This window comes from Ostrea edulis, chromosome 5, assembly GCF_947568905.1.
Source record: "Ostrea edulis chromosome 5, xbOstEdul1.1, whole genome shotgun sequence".
In the NCBI taxonomy this organism is placed as follows: domain Eukaryota; kingdom Metazoa; phylum Mollusca; class Bivalvia; order Ostreida; family Ostreidae; genus Ostrea; species Ostrea edulis.
This window is the reverse complement of record NC_079168.1, coordinates 91,523,424-91,543,891: the sequence shown is the minus strand read 5'-3', so window position 1 is coordinate 91,543,891 and position 20,468 is coordinate 91,523,424.

Here is a 20,468-nt window from a genome sequence, read left to right as displayed (position 1 = left end):
GTTGTTCGGGGGGAGAGTGTTACGTGTGGTATTGCGGGGGGTACCAAATTTTTATTATGGGCGAAGAGCGATAACTCTATTTTCTTTTTATCGACTGTTTCACTGAACTCTTTTTCGCCAGAAGTTAGAATCTGGTGCCCTGCAGACAATAAAGTTGTATAGACTATTACACTCTTTTCTCCAGGTAATTATTTTAGATTATCACACTTGTATGCTATGTATATCACCAAGGGTATTATTTGAGATCCAGTTAATATGTTTATTATCATTATATGTTAGGTCACACAATTATTTACTTGAATTATGAAAGTTACTTGTTTCGGTCAAGCACATGTGAAGCACATGTTCCCGCCATTTGTATTTTTCTATATTTTTCCATTTTGAATAGGAATGCAGTGTTAACATTTATCTATAATGCATAAGATGCCATTAAGTGTTAGGTTGTTTATGCATAAGGAATTGTTATCATGCTTTATACACTTTTATGAATGAATTATGGAATTACCGTATATGTTCATATAAACTTCATACCATTTTATTACACTATATCATGTACTTGTAAAATTACCGTAGTTCCTCTAGTAAACACAAAATTTGTAAACTTTGCCAGAAGTTAGAATCTGGTGCCCTGCAGACAATAAAGTTGTATAGACTATTACACTCTTTTCTCCAGGTCAAGTGGCAAGTGTAACACACACACACACACATATATATATATATATATATATATATATATATATATATATATATTGGTTGATATTCGCTCGTAGAGTGCTGGTATGTGGATTTTATCCTTTCTTTAGCCCTCTCGATGTAAATACTCCCCTGGCTATTACGGTAACACAGTTCAACTTCTTTATGAGCCAACTGTTCTCTTAAGGATAAAAAAGCTGGAATGTTCAAGCACACACCTTGTGGTAATAGGTGCACATTGATTGCTTGAACCGGCCGAAGCTGAAAGTAAATTTCCAGACATGAATTATGAAGGACTGCTCCGAGATTCAGTGAAGGTGTCAGTCCAAATATTCAGCCGAGCCGAATCTCATGATTCAAATTACAAGCAGTTAAGGTGAATTATCTATAGTGAGGATTTTGAAATCACTGAAACACTGTGACTGTGTCACCTCCTCTTGATTTCATGGAAGCCGGTACGTGCCAGAGATAAATCAATAGTAATTTTTTACCCTGGCACCTACCGACTTCCGTACTTATAATTCAAAACCCATAGAAACAATTTTATAACAGGTTCTGGTTTCGTACCAGGGAAATGTTTTGTGGCAATTCTGCCATAAACGTAATATATTCTCTAGCAGCTTTGACTCATTTTATTTTCTTATCTATATAGATTTTATCGTTTAAGTTTAAATAGAATGTATTGTTTAGATTACATTGAATCTGTCGTGTAAGTTAACGTTTAAGTTTACAAAGAATTTGTTTATCAACTTTACTTAGAATTTGTTGCTTGATTTAGGAACATTGCTCTATCTCATTTTATTTTCATATTTAAAAAGTCTATTAAAAAAATGGAATCATCGTTAATTAACAACAGAAAATGAAAGTGTAAAAAGTTTAACAAACTAGAGCAAAGCTCGTTGCAAAGCAACGAGAGGTCTTCCTTCGGAGCTGTGTGACATAACTTTTCAGTCCCAATAATGAAGAAAAAAATTGCTATTTAAATTTATGAAATTTATGGCCCAGGACATACAATAAAGGTTTATCCAATATTTTGTCATACAACAAAATTATGATAGCATAATATTCAGACTGAAGAGAATTATTCATCGAGTTTGAATTATTTATGCATACAAATCAAATAAATTGCTCTCAAATCTTGAATATTGTATTAAATTTTAATATCTATCTGCGTAAATACATGTAGGTATATTTTGTACACAGTGCGCACAGAAGTCGCGTATGAATTTCACGCCAAGGGCACGTGCCGAAGTTCCATAATTTGGACCAGGAGTTCTGAATCAATGTTTAATCAAAGTCATTGTTTTTAAACAATAAAACAACAAATCATTTGAAATGAGACTGGTCGGCTATGGGTTTCTGAATATTCTGTACGCATGTTTAGATTTGGTTTAATCATGATTATAAACTATTGATCTCAAAACATGTTCAGAAATAATTCGTTATGTTTGTAAATGTATCCATTTTCTTTTTCAAAACGAAGAATTTGAGTAAAGCTTGTGTGTTCAGTTAAAGTAGTGTGAAATCACAGATCGTTAGTCCAGCAGCGATGAATCTCCGATATTAAACACACATTCAATTAGACATGATTGAGAAACGAACTGTATATTAAATTGCAGATTTTAAAATTGATGCCTGATTTTTGAGTTTTGAATTTAAAACAAATCAAACTTAAGACCAGGGACGTATAAACAAGTATATACATCCCCGGAAAGACTGAATTATTCGAAAAATCCAATATAATCAAAAACATAACATTCTGTGTTATATTTAGGACGACAATGTTTAGTTTTTGTACATGCCCTGGTTCACACGCGATGGTTCCTCGAGGTGGTTACGTAATTGTAAACAAATACAAACCCCGCGGTGTATGTAAGATGCGTGTAGTTAATGACTGAGTTATTCTATGCTTGAAGGTTTGTTTTTTCAATTAAATATATCGTTGTTTTAATAACTAACGTAAAAAGATAACCTTTTCCTCCTTTTTTCTTTGGAACAATTGTTTATATTAAAGCTACTAATGATAAAAAGAAAGAAAGTTGTCGATAGATGATTTTTAAAGGAACCATAGATCACGATAAAACCTTATTTTAAAAGAATTTTAGCATTTCATGAAGTCAGATTTATCAATTAAAGCAAGTTTATTTAAGTTATAAGCATACCCCCCCCCCCCTTTCACCTACCTAATGATACGGTTACCTGTTTGCTGGTCAAGTTTTTACTCATATATAACACAATAATCGAGCAAAATTTATGAGATCAATAAGATGTTAAAGAACAACTTTTCCAGCGAAAGCCATATCGAAATATTTACCGTTTTTGAGTTATAAGGCGAAAACTTTGAAGATCCCCAGATCCCTAATTTAAAAGAAAGCTCTTAACATTTTGCACAACTTTTGTTCTACACGTCTTAACAAAATATTTTTCGTTTAAAAGATACAAAGGAAAATATGTGTAATTTTTTGCTCCTTTGGAAGTCCTAATATTTTAACCCTGTCAACCACCATTTCGAACGCTGTAATCAAAAAACAAAAAACGATGTGCACAACTACAATGCTCCTACTTTTCATTTTCAATGCATTTTCTGCTCAAGCTTATACAGTCTCGGAGCCTTTGTCTGGAAACCAAAGCCCCTAAAATTTCATTCAAAGGGGAATAACTCGTGAACAAAAGGGAATTTCTTAAATGTAGTATATGATTTTAAAATTGTTTTGTAAAGTTTATAAACCCTGAAAATTTGAGCAAAATCCATGCAGAAATGAGCGAGATATGAAGCTTCAAAGTTAGCGTCTAGGAAAAAGGGGGGGGGGGAGAATAATAAGAATAATCTTAACCAGCACAATCAGTAGAAGGTCTTCCGTTGTTATGGAAGACCTTAATTACGTGTTTTACAATAGGAATTACCTATACACCTATACAGTCCTTAATGAACATACAATGTTTCGAATCGAGACAGAAAAATATATGAAAATAGTTTCCCCATGAATCTCGTGAGGATCCGGGTTACGATAGATCCTCAGTACCCCTTGCTTGTCGTAGACCGCAAAAAACCGAGGTCCCGTGTCACAGCAGGTGTGGCACGATAAAGATCCCTTCCTGCTGAGCATAGGCCTGGATTTTGCAGTGCTTTGCCGACATTGGTAACGTCTCCGTATGAATGAAAAATTCTCGAATGGGACGTTGAGCAATATACAACCAACCAATCCATGAATCTTGGCCAATTTCAAATATCAAAGTAATCTTACTCCGACTCTTGCACCGCTAAATAAACCTTCATATTAGGTGTAGTGATCGGAAACGTTTTGAAAAAAGTACAGATACTATCAAAATACTTCATACATTTACCCCTGTGTCAATTAAAGCTTCATCAAAATAAAAGATAATAAAAAATTTAATAGGGCTATTTAACTGGCGTTGATCATTCGTAATCGATATCTAAAGATAATGCTTATCAAACATTAGTATTTTATCAGCCAATTACGCAAAAGATTACATTGATAAATCAATTTACTGGAAACCAGAATTATATCAACCTTGGAATTCCTAAATATAATTTTAAAAGAAAAGATTAACATTTTGCCATTTTCGACACTTTGGATTATTTCCATAAACACTCATGTGTTATTACGTCAATTTCATTAAAAATTCAAATTCTTTCCAAGAAACTACGCATTCAGTAAACGTATTCAGTAAATATGTAAAACTGCCCTTGTAGACGTGTAAATGATTTAAGTTTCTACACAAATATCTTCCAATAATAATCAGTCCACACAAAAAGGTGTCTTACAACGAATATTTATTTTTAAAAAGCCCCAATCCCTGTTTTTCCCATTCACGGAACAAACCTCCAACAATATAGGATAGTAACATTATACAATTATTGACACTGAAATCTGCCTATAGGATAGTAACATTATACAATTATTGACACTGAACTCTACCTATAGGATAGTAACATTATACAATTATTGACACTGAAATCTACCTATAGGATAGTAACATTATACAATTATTGACACTAAACTCTGCCTATAGAATAGTAACATTATACAATTATTGATACTGAAATCTACCTATAGGATAGTAACATTATACAATTATTGACACTGAAATCTACCTATAGGATAGTAACATTATACAATTATTGACACTGAAATCTGCCTATAGGATAGAAACATTATACAATTATTGATACTGAAATCTACCTATAGAATAGTAACATTATACAATTATTGACACTGAAATCTACCTATAGGATAGTAACATTATACAATTATTGACACTGAAATCTACCTATAGGATAGTAACATTATACAATTATTGATACTGAACTCTACCTATAGGATAGAAACATTATACAATTATTGATACTGAAATCTACCCATAGAATAGTAACATTATACAATTATTGACACTGAACTCTACCTATAGGATAGTAACATTATACAATTATTGACACTGAAATCTACCTATAGGATAGTAACATTATACAATTATTGACACTGAACTCTACCTATAGAATAGTAACATTATACAATTATTGACACTGAAATCTACCTATAGGATAGTAACATTATACAATTATTGACACTGAAATCTACCTATAGGATAGTAACACTATACAATTATTGACACTGAACTCTACCTATAGGATAGTAACATTATACAGTTATTGATACTGAACTCTACCTATAGGATAGTAACATTATACAGTTATTGATACTGAACTCTACCTATAGAATAGTAACATTATACAGTTATTGACACTGAAATCTACCTATAGAATATTAACATTATACATTTATTGATACTGAAATCTACCTATAGAATAGTAACATTATACAGTTATTGATACTGAACTCTACCTATAGGATAGTAACATTATACAGTTATTGATACTGAACTCTACCTATAGAATAGTAACATTATACAGTTATTGATACTGAACTCTACCTATAGAATAGTAACATTATACAGTTATTGACACTGAACTCTACCTATAGAATAGTAACATTATACAGTTATTGACACTGAAATCTACCTATAGAATAGTAACATTATACAATTATTGATACTGAAATCTACCTATAGGATAGTAACATTATACAATTATTGACACTGAAATCTACCTATAGAATAGTAACATTATACAGTTATTGACACTGAAATCTACCTATAGGATAGTAACATTATACAATTATTGATACTGAAATCTACCTATAGGATAGTAACATTATACAATTATTGATACTGAACTCTACCTATAGGATAGTAACATTATAGAATTATTGACACTGAACTCTACCTATAGAATAGTAACATTATACAATTATTGACACTGAAATCAGCCTATAGGATAGTAACATTATACAATTATTGACACTGAAATCTACCTATAGGATAGTAACATTATACAGTTATTGACACTGAAATCTACGATTTATTGGGTATTAGTCCATACAAAGTTAGAGTACCCTGAACCAGTCCATACAAAGTTAGAGTATTGAACCAGTCCATACAAAGTTAGAGTACCCTGGGGATCAGTATCGAACCAGTCCATACAAAGTTAGAGCACCTTAAGGATCAGTATCGAACCAGTCCATACAAAGTTAGAGTACCCTGAACCAGTCCATACAAAGTTAGAGTATCCTGAGGATCAGTATCGAACCAGTCCATACAAAGTTAGAGCACCTTAAGGATCAGTATCGAACCAGTCCATACAAAGTTAGAGTACCCTGAACCAGTCCATACAAAGTTAGAGTATCCTGAGGATCAGTATCGAACCAGTCCATACAAAGTTAGAGTACCCTGAACCAGTCCATACAATAAAAATTACGATTTATTGGGTATTAGTCCATACAAAGTTAGAGTATCCTGAACCAGTCCATACAAAGTTAGAGTACCCTGAACCAGTCCATACAAAGTTAGAGTACCCTGAACCAGTCCATACAAAGTTAGAGTATCGAACCAGTCCATACAAAGTTAGAGTATTGAACCAGTACATACAAAGTTAGAGTACCCTGCGCAAATGTGCTCAAAAGCTGAGGAGACAACTTCCTTAAACTAGATAAAACTGGGAAATCAAGAACTTAATTTACGCCACGAAAAGACAGTTAAAAGTCTGGAGTGTTTGTTACGGAAGATCTCTCAAAATATAGACAATCAATTGTTCAAGGGCAAACGCGCAAAGAAAGCACATCTCTTTTTGGACACATGATAGATAAATCTTCGCCAGTTCTCGAATAAAGGCTCAAAGCATATCATCCGCTCCATTGACAAGCTTCGCGGTCTTGCTCCACCTGATGCACCGGCCGAGAAAGATGACTGGTCAGTAACTATAGCGATTGGCCATTACATGTAACTCTTAATTCACACAAAATATATCAATAATTTCATGCCTTATTTTCTCCTTCATAATCAATCATTACCATGATATCATTCATAATCAATCATTACCATGGTATCATTCATAATCAATCATTACCATGGTATCATTCATAATCAATCATTACCATGGTATCATTCATAATCAATCATTACCATGGATCATTCATAATCAATCATACCATGGTATCATTCATAATCAATCATTACTATGGTATCATTCATAATCAATCATTACCATGATATCATTCATAATCAAACATTACTATGGTATCATTCATAATCAATCATATCATGATATCATTCATAATCAATCACACCACGGTATCATTCATAATCAAATATTACTATGGTATCATTCATAATCAAACATTACCATGGTATCATTCATAATCAATCATACCACGGTATCATTCATAATCAAACATTACTATGGTATCATTCATAATCAAACATTACTATGGTATCATTCATAATCAAACATTACCATGGTATCATTCATAATCAATCATTACCATTATATCATTCATAATCAATCATACCACGGTATCATTCATAATCAATCATACCATGATATCATTCATAATTAATCATACCATGGTATTATTCATAATCAATCATACCATGGTATTATTCATAATCAAACATTACTATGGTATCATTCATAATCAATCATTACTATGGTATCATTCATAATCAAACATTACCATGGTATTATTCATAATCAATCATACCATGGTATCATTCATAATCAATCATTACCATGGTATCATTCATAATCAATCATTACCATGGTATCATTCATAATCAAACATTACTATGGTATCATTCATAATCAATCATTACCATGGTATCATTCATAATCAATCATTACCATGGTATCATTCATAATCAAACATTACTATGGTATTATTCATAATCAATCATGTCATGGTATCATTCATAATCAATCATTACCATGTTATCATTCATAATCAATCATTACCATGGTATCATTGATAATCAAACATTACTATGGTATCATTCATAATCAAACATTACTATGGTATCATTCATAATCAATCATACCATGGTATCATTGATAATTAAACATTACTATGGTATCATTCATAATCAATCTATTCATAATCAATCATTACCATGGTATCATTCATAATCAAACATTACCATGGTATCATTCATAATCAATCATTACCATGGTATCATTCATAATCAATCATTACCATGGTATCATTCATAATCAAACATTACTATGGTATCATTCATAATCAATCATACCATGGTATCATTCATAATCAATCATATCATGATATCATTCATAATCAATCATACCATGTTATCATTCATAATCAATTATTACCATGGTATCATTGATATTCAATCATTACCATGATATTATTCATAATCAATCATACCATGATATCATTCATAATCAATCATACCACGGTATCATTCATAATCAATCATTACCATGTTATCATTCATAATCAATCATTACCATGGTATCATTCATAATCAAACATTACTATGGTATCATTCATAATCAAACATTACTATGGTATCATTCATAATCAAACATTACTATGGTATCATTCATAATCAATCATACCATGGTATCATTGATAATTAAACATTATTATGGTATCATTCATAATCAATCATTACCATGGTATCATTCATAATCAAACATTACCATGGTATCATTCATAATCAATCATTACCATGGTATCATTCATAATCAATCATTACCATGATATCATTCATAATCAATCATTACTATGGTATCATTCATAATCAATCATATCATGGTATTATTCATAATCAATCATACCATGGTATCATTGATAATCAATCATATCATGGTATCATTCATAATCAATCATTACTATGGTATCATTCATAATCAATCATACCACGGTATCATTCATAATCAATCATATCATGGTATTATTCATAATCAATCATTACCATGGTATCATTCATAATCAATCATATCATGGTATTATTCATAATCAATCATACCATGGTATCATTCATAATCAATCATTACCATGATATCATTCATAATCAATCATACCATGGTATCATTCATAATCAATCATATCATGGTATCATTCATAATCAATCATTACCATTGCATCATTCATAATCAATCATTACCATGGTATCATTCATAATCAATCATTACTATGGTATCATTCATAATCAAACATTACTATGGTATTATTCATAATCAATCATTACCATGATATCATTCATAATCAATCATATCATGGTATCATTCATAATCAATCATTACCATTGCATCATTCATAATCAATCATTACCATGGTATCATTCATAATCAATCATTACTATGGTATCATTCATAATCAAACATTACTATGGTATTATTCATAATCAATCATTACCATGATATCATTCATAATCAATCATATCATGGTATCATTCATAAGCAATCATTACTATGGTATCATTGATAATCAAACATTACTATGGTATCATTGATAATCAAACATTACCATGGTATCATTCATAATCAATCATTACCATGGTATCATTCATAATCAAACATTACCATGGTATCATTGATAATCCAACATTACTATGGTATCATTCATAATCAATCATTACTATGGTATCATTCATAATCAAACATTACTATGGTATCATTCATAATCAATCATACCATGGTATCATTGATAATCAAACATTACTATGGTATCATTCATAATCAATCATTACTATGGTATCATTCATAATCAAACATTACTATGGTATCATTCATAATCAATCATTACTATGGTATCATTCATAATCAATCATACCATGGTATCATTCATAATCAAACATTACTATGGTATCATTCATAATCAAACATTACTATGGTATCATTCATAATCAATGATATCATGATATCATTCATAATCAATCATTACCATGGTATCATTCATAATCAATCATATCATGATATCATTCATAATCAATCATACCATGGTATCATTCATAATCAATCTTACCATGATATCATTCATAATCAATCATATCATGATATCATTCATAATCAAACATTACCATGGTATCATTCATAATCAATCATTTCATGATATCATTCATAATCAAACATTACTATGGTATCATTCATAATCAATCATTACTATGGTATCATTCATAATCAAACATTACTATGGTATCATTCATAATCAATCATACCATGGTATCATTGATAATCAAACATTACTATGGTATCATTCATAATCAATCATTACTATGGTATCATTCATAATCAAACATTACTATGGTATCATTCATAATCAATCATTACTATGGTATCATTCATAATCAATCATACCATGGTATCATTCATAATCAAACATTACTATGGTATCATTCATAATCAAACATTACTATGGTATCATTCATAATCAATCATATCATGATATCATTCATAATCAATCATTACCATGGTATCATTCATAATCAATCATATCATGATATCATTCATAATCAATCATACCATGGTATCATTCATAATCAAACATTACCATGGTATCATTCATAATCAATCATTTCATGATATCATTCATAATCAAACATTACCATGGTATCATTCATAATCAATCATATCATGATATCATTCATAATCAATCATTACCATGGTATCATTCATAATCAATCATATCATGATATCATTCATAATCAAACATTACCATGGTATCATTCATAATCAATCATTACCATGGTATCATTGATAATCAAACATTACTATGGTATCATTCATAATTAAACATTACCATGGTATCATTCATAATCAAACATTACCATGGTATCATTCATAATCAATCATATCATGGTATCATTCATAATCAATCATATCATGGTATCATTCATAATCAATCTTACCATGGTATCATTCATAATCAATCATATCATGATATCATTCATAATCAATCATTACCATGATATCATTCATAATCAATCATTACCATGGTATCATTCATAATCAAACATTACTATGGTATCATTCATAATCAATCATATCATGATATCATTCATAATCAATCATTACCATGGTATCATTCATAATCAAACATTACTATGGTATCATTCATAATCAATCATATCATGGTATCATTCATAATCAATCTTACCATGGTATCATTCATAATCAATCATTACCATGGTATCATTCATAATCAATCATACCATGATATTGTTTATAATCAATCATTACCATGATATCATTCATAATCAAACATTACTATGGTATCATTCATAATCAATCATATCATTATATCATTCATAATCAATCATACCATGATATTATTCATAATCAATCATTACCATGGTATCATTCATAATCAAACATTACTATGGTATCATTCATAATCAAACATTACCATGGTATCATTCATAATCAATCATACCATGGTATCATTCATAATCAATCATACCATGGTATCATTCATAATCAATCATTACCATGGTATCATTCATAATCAATCATTACCATGGTATCATTCATAATCAAACATTACTATGGTATCATTCATAATCAATCATATCATGGTATCATTCATAATCAATCATACCATGGATCATTCGGACTTCTTTCTTTTTTGTTCGTATAAAGAAGAAAAAAATAAACAATAGTGAAAAAGACACTTCTTTTTCATCTGGCAAAATCGGACACGTATATGCCGTGAAAGAAGTGCAGTGAAATGAGTCCCCCCCCCCACTATAACCTATATTTTTTGCTATTATTTTGTTTTTAAAACTATAGATATGTATGAAAGTCTAAAATCAAGGCATCTTAATAATTAAGGTCTTCCGTCTTTTTCTCTATAATTTTTTTCTTACTCGATTACTCAAAAACGCGTGGATGGATTTTTAGAAAATTTTCAGGGATGGTAGATAATGATCTAGCTTAGAGAAAATTTCAGTTTGACATGATGAAGTCACTTCTGGTCCGAGATATCGCTGATTTTTTTATTTTTCCGAGGGTCTCGTCCGCGGCTTTTCTTCGAAACCATTCAAGATAGAAGGCTGAAATTTTTAGCGATTGTAGACGAAGTGTATCTATGCTCATGTTAAGAATTTCATTGATATTGGTCAAAAGGCGTCGACGCTCGCCTAAGTGTGGAAATCGAGCTAAAAAAGCATCCAATTTGTTTCGTACGTTTTGAATTATAGCTCTTTACTCGTAAATATTTTAAGACATATACACCAAAAGTTTTACAGTTTAGTGAGATCTCTAGAACGATATCAAGAAAAATCTTGCCTGAACAGTCGAATTTGTGTCGCAATTAACAACATTTTTCTCGAGAAACATTTGACAAGACATATAGAACAAAAGTTGTTCACTTTCGCAAGCTCTAGCTAACGATGTTAAGAAATAAGCCCGCGGGCGTCAATGGCTTGTCTGAACAGTCGAATTTCTATTTCGCACGTCTTGAATTATAACTCTTTACTCGTAAATATTTTGTAAAAACATATCGAAAACAGTGGTACAGTCTGGTAGGATCTTTCTAGCAATATTAAGAAATGAGCCCACAGGCCTCATGACTTGCCTGAACAGTTGAATTTGTGTCGCAATCAATAACTGTTTTCTCAAGAAAATTTTGATAACACATGTAGAATAAAATTTGTTCAGTTTTGCAAAATCTATCTAAAGATATCAAGAAATAGGCCCGCAGGCCTCATGACTTACTGAACAGTTGAATTTGTGTCGAAATCAATAGCTGTTTTCTCAAGAAAATTTTGATAAGACACGTAGAATAAAATTTGTTCAGCTTTGCAAAATCTATCTAACGATATCAAGAAAATGGCCCGCGGTCCTCATGGATTGCCTGAACAGTAGAATTGGTGTCGCACAAACATTTAATAAGACATGAAGAACAAAAGTTGTTTTTCACTTTTTAAATTATTCCACTTAAGATCTTATCTCATCAGAAATCGGACGGAAGATCTACTCGTTGCTCGCAACGAGATCGTGTCTAGTTTTATTTATTATAATACTTAAGCTTGTTACCCATTAAATGTGGCATATCCATTTACTGTATATACATGTAGTATTGTTGAAAATATTCTGATATCTCGCGTAAATGGCGGGTAATACAATAATACAACATCGTGCCGCAATTGGTATTTTTAACTACAAATGTAGATGTACAAGCGAAGTTATTGTAAATAGATTTAATGTTATCAATGTTTTGAGATGTATAAAATATTGTCTTAAAGGGAAAGGGAATCCTAACCACATTGTTGCTTTTATGAATAAAGTATTACTTACTGATATCGTAAATGACAGACTTTAACAACAAAAATCCTTGCTTAATGATTAAATCAATATTAATCTATCATATCACCGCCAAGAGAGCGACCATTGAAGTTTAATTTATGACGTCACACCGTCGGTTCCGGTTTATTTCAGCAGCAGCACTGTAGACATGACAAGTCACGAACAGTTAAGTTTGGAGCCGTATAGATTTGAGCCCGTTCTTTCGCAAGAAGAAATTAAGAATAGAAGACGTTCAGTCGAGTCGCAGACCAGGCAGACGGTACACGTTTCTTCATACAAATGTCTCGAACCTCAACTTGTCATTATTACGCACGCAAATGATGGATCCACAGTTTACAGTCCTTTCTTTTCAGATGACTTGGTTGGATGAGGAATTTTGAAAGAAAAAAAATATCTTTTTTCACGCCTCCCCTTCACTTTAATGTAACAAACTGCTGGACAGGAAGGCATCAACCTATTTATTCGTAAAATCCACTACATGCACTTCTTTCATAATCATGAATCTCATCAAAACCGGAACAGACGGTGTGACGACAAAATTATTGATTTTTGTGGTCTTGAGTACAAAAGAGTTCCACATCATGGCAACCTTTACAGATAGCGGGGATTTCAATTCTTAACGTTTTCAAATTAGTACTGAAGCTTATCTAGGCCGTATATCAACAGAATATTATGACAAATATTTATCATATAATTAATCTTATAATTTTTCATGTAAATTGTTTTAGGTTGCCGGACCCCTTTAATGTCTTTAATGAGATGAAGAGATGTACAATCGTATTCTACTGTGTGTTATTCTTTCAGCAATATATTTCCTCCCTTATTCACACATATATTAAACAAAGTAATCGATTCCACATATATTAAACAAAAGTAATCGATTCCATCTAATAGTATGATCCAGTAACGTACACAGTCCTCTCTGTACATGTACAATGTAGGTTGCTAGATGTCATGTCTGTAACATTGGATATAACCTAATATACTCATATATTCATCTTTTATCTCTTGTAGCCATCGTGCGTATTATGAAATACGTGTATTTATGTTATTGCCATTTAGAACTTGTGTAATTGTATTACAATAAAATATGTTCAAACCAAACCAATATGCATTGTTAAAGATACCATTAAATAATCCCTTTAATGTCCTGAAATTGGGTATTCACCAGCAAAAATTCACAGGGAACGCGTGTATTTGTGAATCAAACCATTGCGGAAGGAAATCTATAGTTCGAGTGTAGGTGGAGGGGGTGTTAAATCAAGGCTTTATTTCTAAGTACTACTTCACATTACTCAGATTTGCTCTAATCATGTAACGCTGTGCAGGAAACGAATGCTGTAAATAAACAAAAACGAAGAAATAATTTTAGGAACAAAGAATTTCCTTTTATTCTTATGTTCTCAAATCATTCAAGCATATATGATATATTTCATAGTATCAAAATATTGCAATTATAGTTATGGTTAATCATTTGTACCAAAACATGAATTTAGAATGTAGGAAAATTAATTTACGATATAAGATACGTTTTCTTTTACTTCATTGATGTGATGTATATCAATTAATGTTCTTGTGTTAATTAGTGTCAGTGAATGAAATATCACACGGGGGCATTCAAATTTTGGAAAGAAAAATGTGTCATATTCTGGTTTTCAAATCGTTGTTGAAGTGATTGTGGACGTTCTGAAACTACATAAATATCAAGAATATAAAGAAATGTAAACCTAATAGCGACCCCTTCTGTGTTTTACGTATATTCACATATCATAGAAACATTGTCCGTCTACTTTAAAACATGAAATAATACTAGGGTCATCAGTGAAAAATCAAATAGTATCAGTGAAAAATCATATCGATGTTAATTAATTTTCTTTGATAATACAACTGTCATGATGAAACTGCGTAGGGAAACTCCAGTGGATAAGATGCTGAGTCATCGTCTACAATCATGATCAGGGCATGGCTATAGAATATGAGGAAATGAAATAAGAGAGCGTGTCGTGGTGATGAAAGCTTATTGATTATCAATGAATAAACACGTGAACTTTTCATATTTGCATCGTATGATTTGTTGAGTAGGTGGAATTTCACATAAAAATTTTAACGGAAAAAGTTTCATATTCGTATTTTTCAATATCCGATATCCACTTTTAGCTTGTAAGCAATACCCATTTATAGCATCTGATGTCCAGGCCTTTGATCATAATCCCGTTGAACATGATGAGAAAGAGATGACTTTGCATCAACTGAGGATTTGTGCAGGCCACTATCATCCATTATTTAACACCTCAATATAAAACATTGAGAACTTGTGAAATTGAGCGATATAACAACTTATAGTTTATAAAATCATTCGTCATCATAAATTGAAGATTTACTATGATACTGAAATTTACAAAATGAGCAGTAAATCTTTGATTTCTTTCTACTTCTTGGGTAAGATGTGCCATTAAGGCATGGTTATCATAACGTTAACATCGGGTTAGGTAAACTACACATTGTCTATCGGGTTCGCTATTTCTTCTTGTTCCATCTGCAGTGTATGTAACTCGCACCACAGAAACCGGCAATTTCTTTCTGTAATGATAATAGTATGGGGATATACCATACCACCCCCTAATATAAAAAAAAAACCCACAAGAAAATTCACGAATTTTAACCCAAAACTTCGATTCCAAATAGCTCGAAAATTCTGCTTTTATCGTCACCCACCACAAAGTTCTTTCTGATCCAGTAAATTCAACATTTATGCCATTGATCCACCGTACAAATAATCTTCATCGACGCGTACAACTCATATCCTACCGCGGTTATTGCAAAGATGAAAGGAATGCCGCGGTCATTATTCTACGATATACCTTCATACGTACAGATCCTGAAGCGTACTACTACACCACTTGCACGGAACGGTACGAAACGATTCTTCCGGTGAACGGTTTGCACGAAACGCTGAAGAATGATAAATCTCAAATGGTATATGAGAAAATTATACTGATTTCCAGCGTTTTCATCTAAAAACCATTCATCTTTAAATGAAATTTTCACAATTTTAACTTCGAGCACATCATTTTACATCCACGGAAACAACTAAAAAAAAAGCAGCTGATTAAATGTTCTGAGATTTGTTATTCGTGTGATGTGATAAGGGAATGTGAGAACAGTAACGTATCTAATAATATTATTACATTTTTAAGTTAATACGCTTGATTTAGTTCTAGAGATTATACAACTCAAAGGTTGATATTAACAATAACTTCAATCCCCAATTAAGTACGTATTATATGATCTTTAAAAAACCCACACCATTCATATCAATCCCGTAGAACCGAAAAGAGCAATTCTGCAGAAACGATGTAGTTTGAAACCTGTATCATGTAAATTTCATTACCCTAATTAGGGGCATTCGATGTCTCTGAGTCCGATATTTATTCAGTATCTTTATAAGAAATTAAAGAGAGACATATATGTATGTCTATCCAGTACCTATTGGAAATTATGAATAGACCAAGGAAACTAGAAATGGTACCATTATCATATTTTAATATTATTTCCCCAGTTACGGGTCTTTAATATCGTTTAACCGGTGTAACATGAAATAGTGACCCCGTTGAAAAACGACCCCAGGGGTAATTTTTCAACGGATTTTTGATCAATTTTCAACTTTACGCCGGTTTCGAGATACATCCGAGTTATTTCCCTTGAAAAACCCTCATACATAGTAAGGCGCAAAACAACTTGTTTACACGCGGGAGTGGGACAGATATTTATCCCTGCATAAGTGAATGTGCTCAGTAAGTTTATCATACGCAGTTTCATCACTCGATTTCGATTGATACACAAACTAAGTAAATGATAAGTATTCAAGGAGTAATTCTAAAAATACTTTGAATTCTTATTATATCACGTTATTTCGTTGCACCTCCCTATCATATCTAGGATTTTACTTGCAAATATGTGGCATTGTATTTATGTTCCCACTTTAGTAAAATATTTCTTTTAATTGTAGTTTACATTTCCTACATTAAGTATTTAAAGAGAAGTCGGTTTTAATACATTTTATCATCTTTATCATTGACTGTAAGATCCACTCTATCCCACTTTAAAAGCATTCAAAGTTCCACTAAATCCATCTCCTACACAGTAGAGCTCTAATCTCGAAACTGACGTATTAACTACCTTCCCAAGCGTGAAATTTGACCCTTGTTAAAAAATGACCTTTTGAGATGTTATCTTCAAGGGATCATTTCTAATGGGGTCAAATTTCGACATTGAAAAATGACCCTCAATGTACAAAATGTTTTCTGTACAGTCCACATCTCGGACAAGTGGTGGGGTCATATTTCAACACTGAAAAATGACCCCAAATACACACAATGTTTCTTTGCAATCCATATCTCAGTCAGGTACATGTAGTAGACGGCCATATTTCAACATAAAAAGAATGCCCCAAATATGCACCCCCCATACCCCCACCCCCCAAAAAAACCCTTAAATACTATGGTCCCTGTTATCTTATTATAAGTTTTATACAACTTTACGATTTTACATCAGATGACTAGAAGTAGTTTAAATCATTTTTTGTTGCCATGGGTCCTGTTTGCTAACTTGACATGGTTACAGATTCCAAAATTTGAGAAAAGAACGTTTTTTAATCTGCATCGTTGTACTTAAACAAAATTAATATATAGACTCCAAATAAACGAAGTGTTTCTCAAATTCAATAATTCCTATGTATGGCGTGTAAAACGTTGCTATTTTCGATAATTTTTGCGATAATTGCATTATGGGTAAAATGACGCAATAGCGTTCTATTAAAGTAAGAACAATTTTCATTGGTTGGAAATAAAGAAAGTATCCGGTGATGCAAAATATGATACACTAGTATGTTACATATATTTAACACTGTATGACTCTTTAGGATCTGTCCTAGAGTCAGAACTCTGGTGTTAAAAAGGCAAAATCTTTGTACATTCCTTTCTGTTTTCATATATGTATATATAATTGATTTTATGCATTTAGCTTTTATCTACTATCAGCAAAATTAAAGAAGTCCTTCAAATGATAAAGACATTTGATCACTATGACCATGTTAGCCCCACCCTGGCACTAAAAGCTCTACCCTGGGATCATGAAATTTACAATTTTGGCAAATAGTTTCCTGTTTCATTCATTTTCAATTTCATATCATAAGCATTAAAGAATACGTTACTCTTGCATCATCGGATACTTTCGTTACTTTCAGCCAATGTTGTGTAAATCATATCATTATTTTTCTTATTTAAGGTATAATATTAAAGAAACCAAATGTTTCCAGAAATCTGTGATTTTTGTTGTTTTTTTCATTATTTTGCCCCAAAATTCAAAGAACGTATCAAAATTAATCTAATGATGGCTGAATTTGGTGACACTTATCGCTGATCAGTATAACAGTAAAATAGATTTTTTTTGACATTGGGCAATAGCCCTTAATACCCCTCGTCCTTTCGTTTGCCTGGGAAAATTATCCTCTCTCTCTCTCTCTCTCTCTCTCTCTCTCTCTCTCTCTCTCTGATAATCTATTTTATACATTTACATTATGTATGTAACATTTAAATAGCCGTTAAAAAATGACACCATTACTGATCAAAATTTAACGTTGATCACGTTTCAACGACCGATTTTGATAAAAATTTAACGTTAAATTTTGATCGGGGTCAACTTTTAATGTTAAGAAATGACCCCTAAGGTCGTTTTTTCAACGGGGTCACTATTTCATGTTACACCGGACGTTTATTCCGTATTTATTGGCAATTGGCGATATACCTCACTTGGAATTCGGAAACTAGAAATGGTACTATCGCCATATTTTAACAGGTATATATTACGATGGTAGTGATGTACTATAAATTCCATTTCCCAAGTTAGGTGGCTTCGATGTTTATTCAGTATCTTTATTTACTGTATAGTAAAGATGGACCCTGGGAACTAGAAAGGTGATGTGGATGCTAGATAGGGTCGCATTCACTACTGCAATATCCTTCAATCAACACATACATGCACATTGCGTAGGTCGACGGCGTGATGTCAATGATCCGACAGTAAGGTGACGAAAGGAAGATGAAACAATGGTATGGGAACAATGTCATCGTACCTTCGTGTCATTTTCATTGTGTCATCGCTTCATCGTCAGTGTACATTCGCACTATGGTTCATCGTCAACGCTTCATCAAGCTTTAAGTTGATAGTAGAATAGCACAGTAGTAATGATCCTATTCAGATTCCACATATCACTATGTAAGTACTGATATCTATTATACATCGTATACCCCAGTCTAACAAACAGTGACCAATTTCATATATACCATAAAGAATACAAAATTGAGAGTAGGGCAATCACGGACCCCCGAAAACACCAGCAGTTGTATCAGGTGACAATGAGGAACGGCTACCCCTTGTTGACCAGTCACCCCTGCTGTGAGCCTTATATCTTATTTAGGTAAGCGGGCTAAAATCTTAGTCAAAATCAGTATTCAACAATTGGTATGAGACACATCAGACAGCATTCAACCTAATGATAGGTTGCATTTGCAAACCATAGAATATACGAAATGCAGTCATTTAGCAAGGCTGTTGAAATCCTTATAATATTAACTTATTTGTCAGTTACCTACCTCGATTTAAATTTGATTACATACAGAACATGCACTCGCGTATTGAATCAGTTGAGAGACATGAACACTCTCTGCGGGTGATGATGGAATATTGCTACATAAATATGGGAAATTGACGATGGAGAAGCTGAAATCATCCCGTTTATCATACAATTCCTTCATAGGGTAACGAGCAATGTACACATATTTTGAAACAAAATGGTCTCTGTGGACATTATTGAGGGAATATACGTACAAACTGCCTAATGTGTCATATATGCTCTTCTTTAATTTTAGAATCTAATTCTTTATATTGATATATACAATGTAGGTTTTTATGTCAAAGTGACATTATGTCCTTTCTATGTATTTGATTATTCCTAAGGGTTGTTTTAAATTGTTTCATATGTTTTAGGGTAATCATGAAATGTGAAGATAACGAACAGTGATCAATCTCA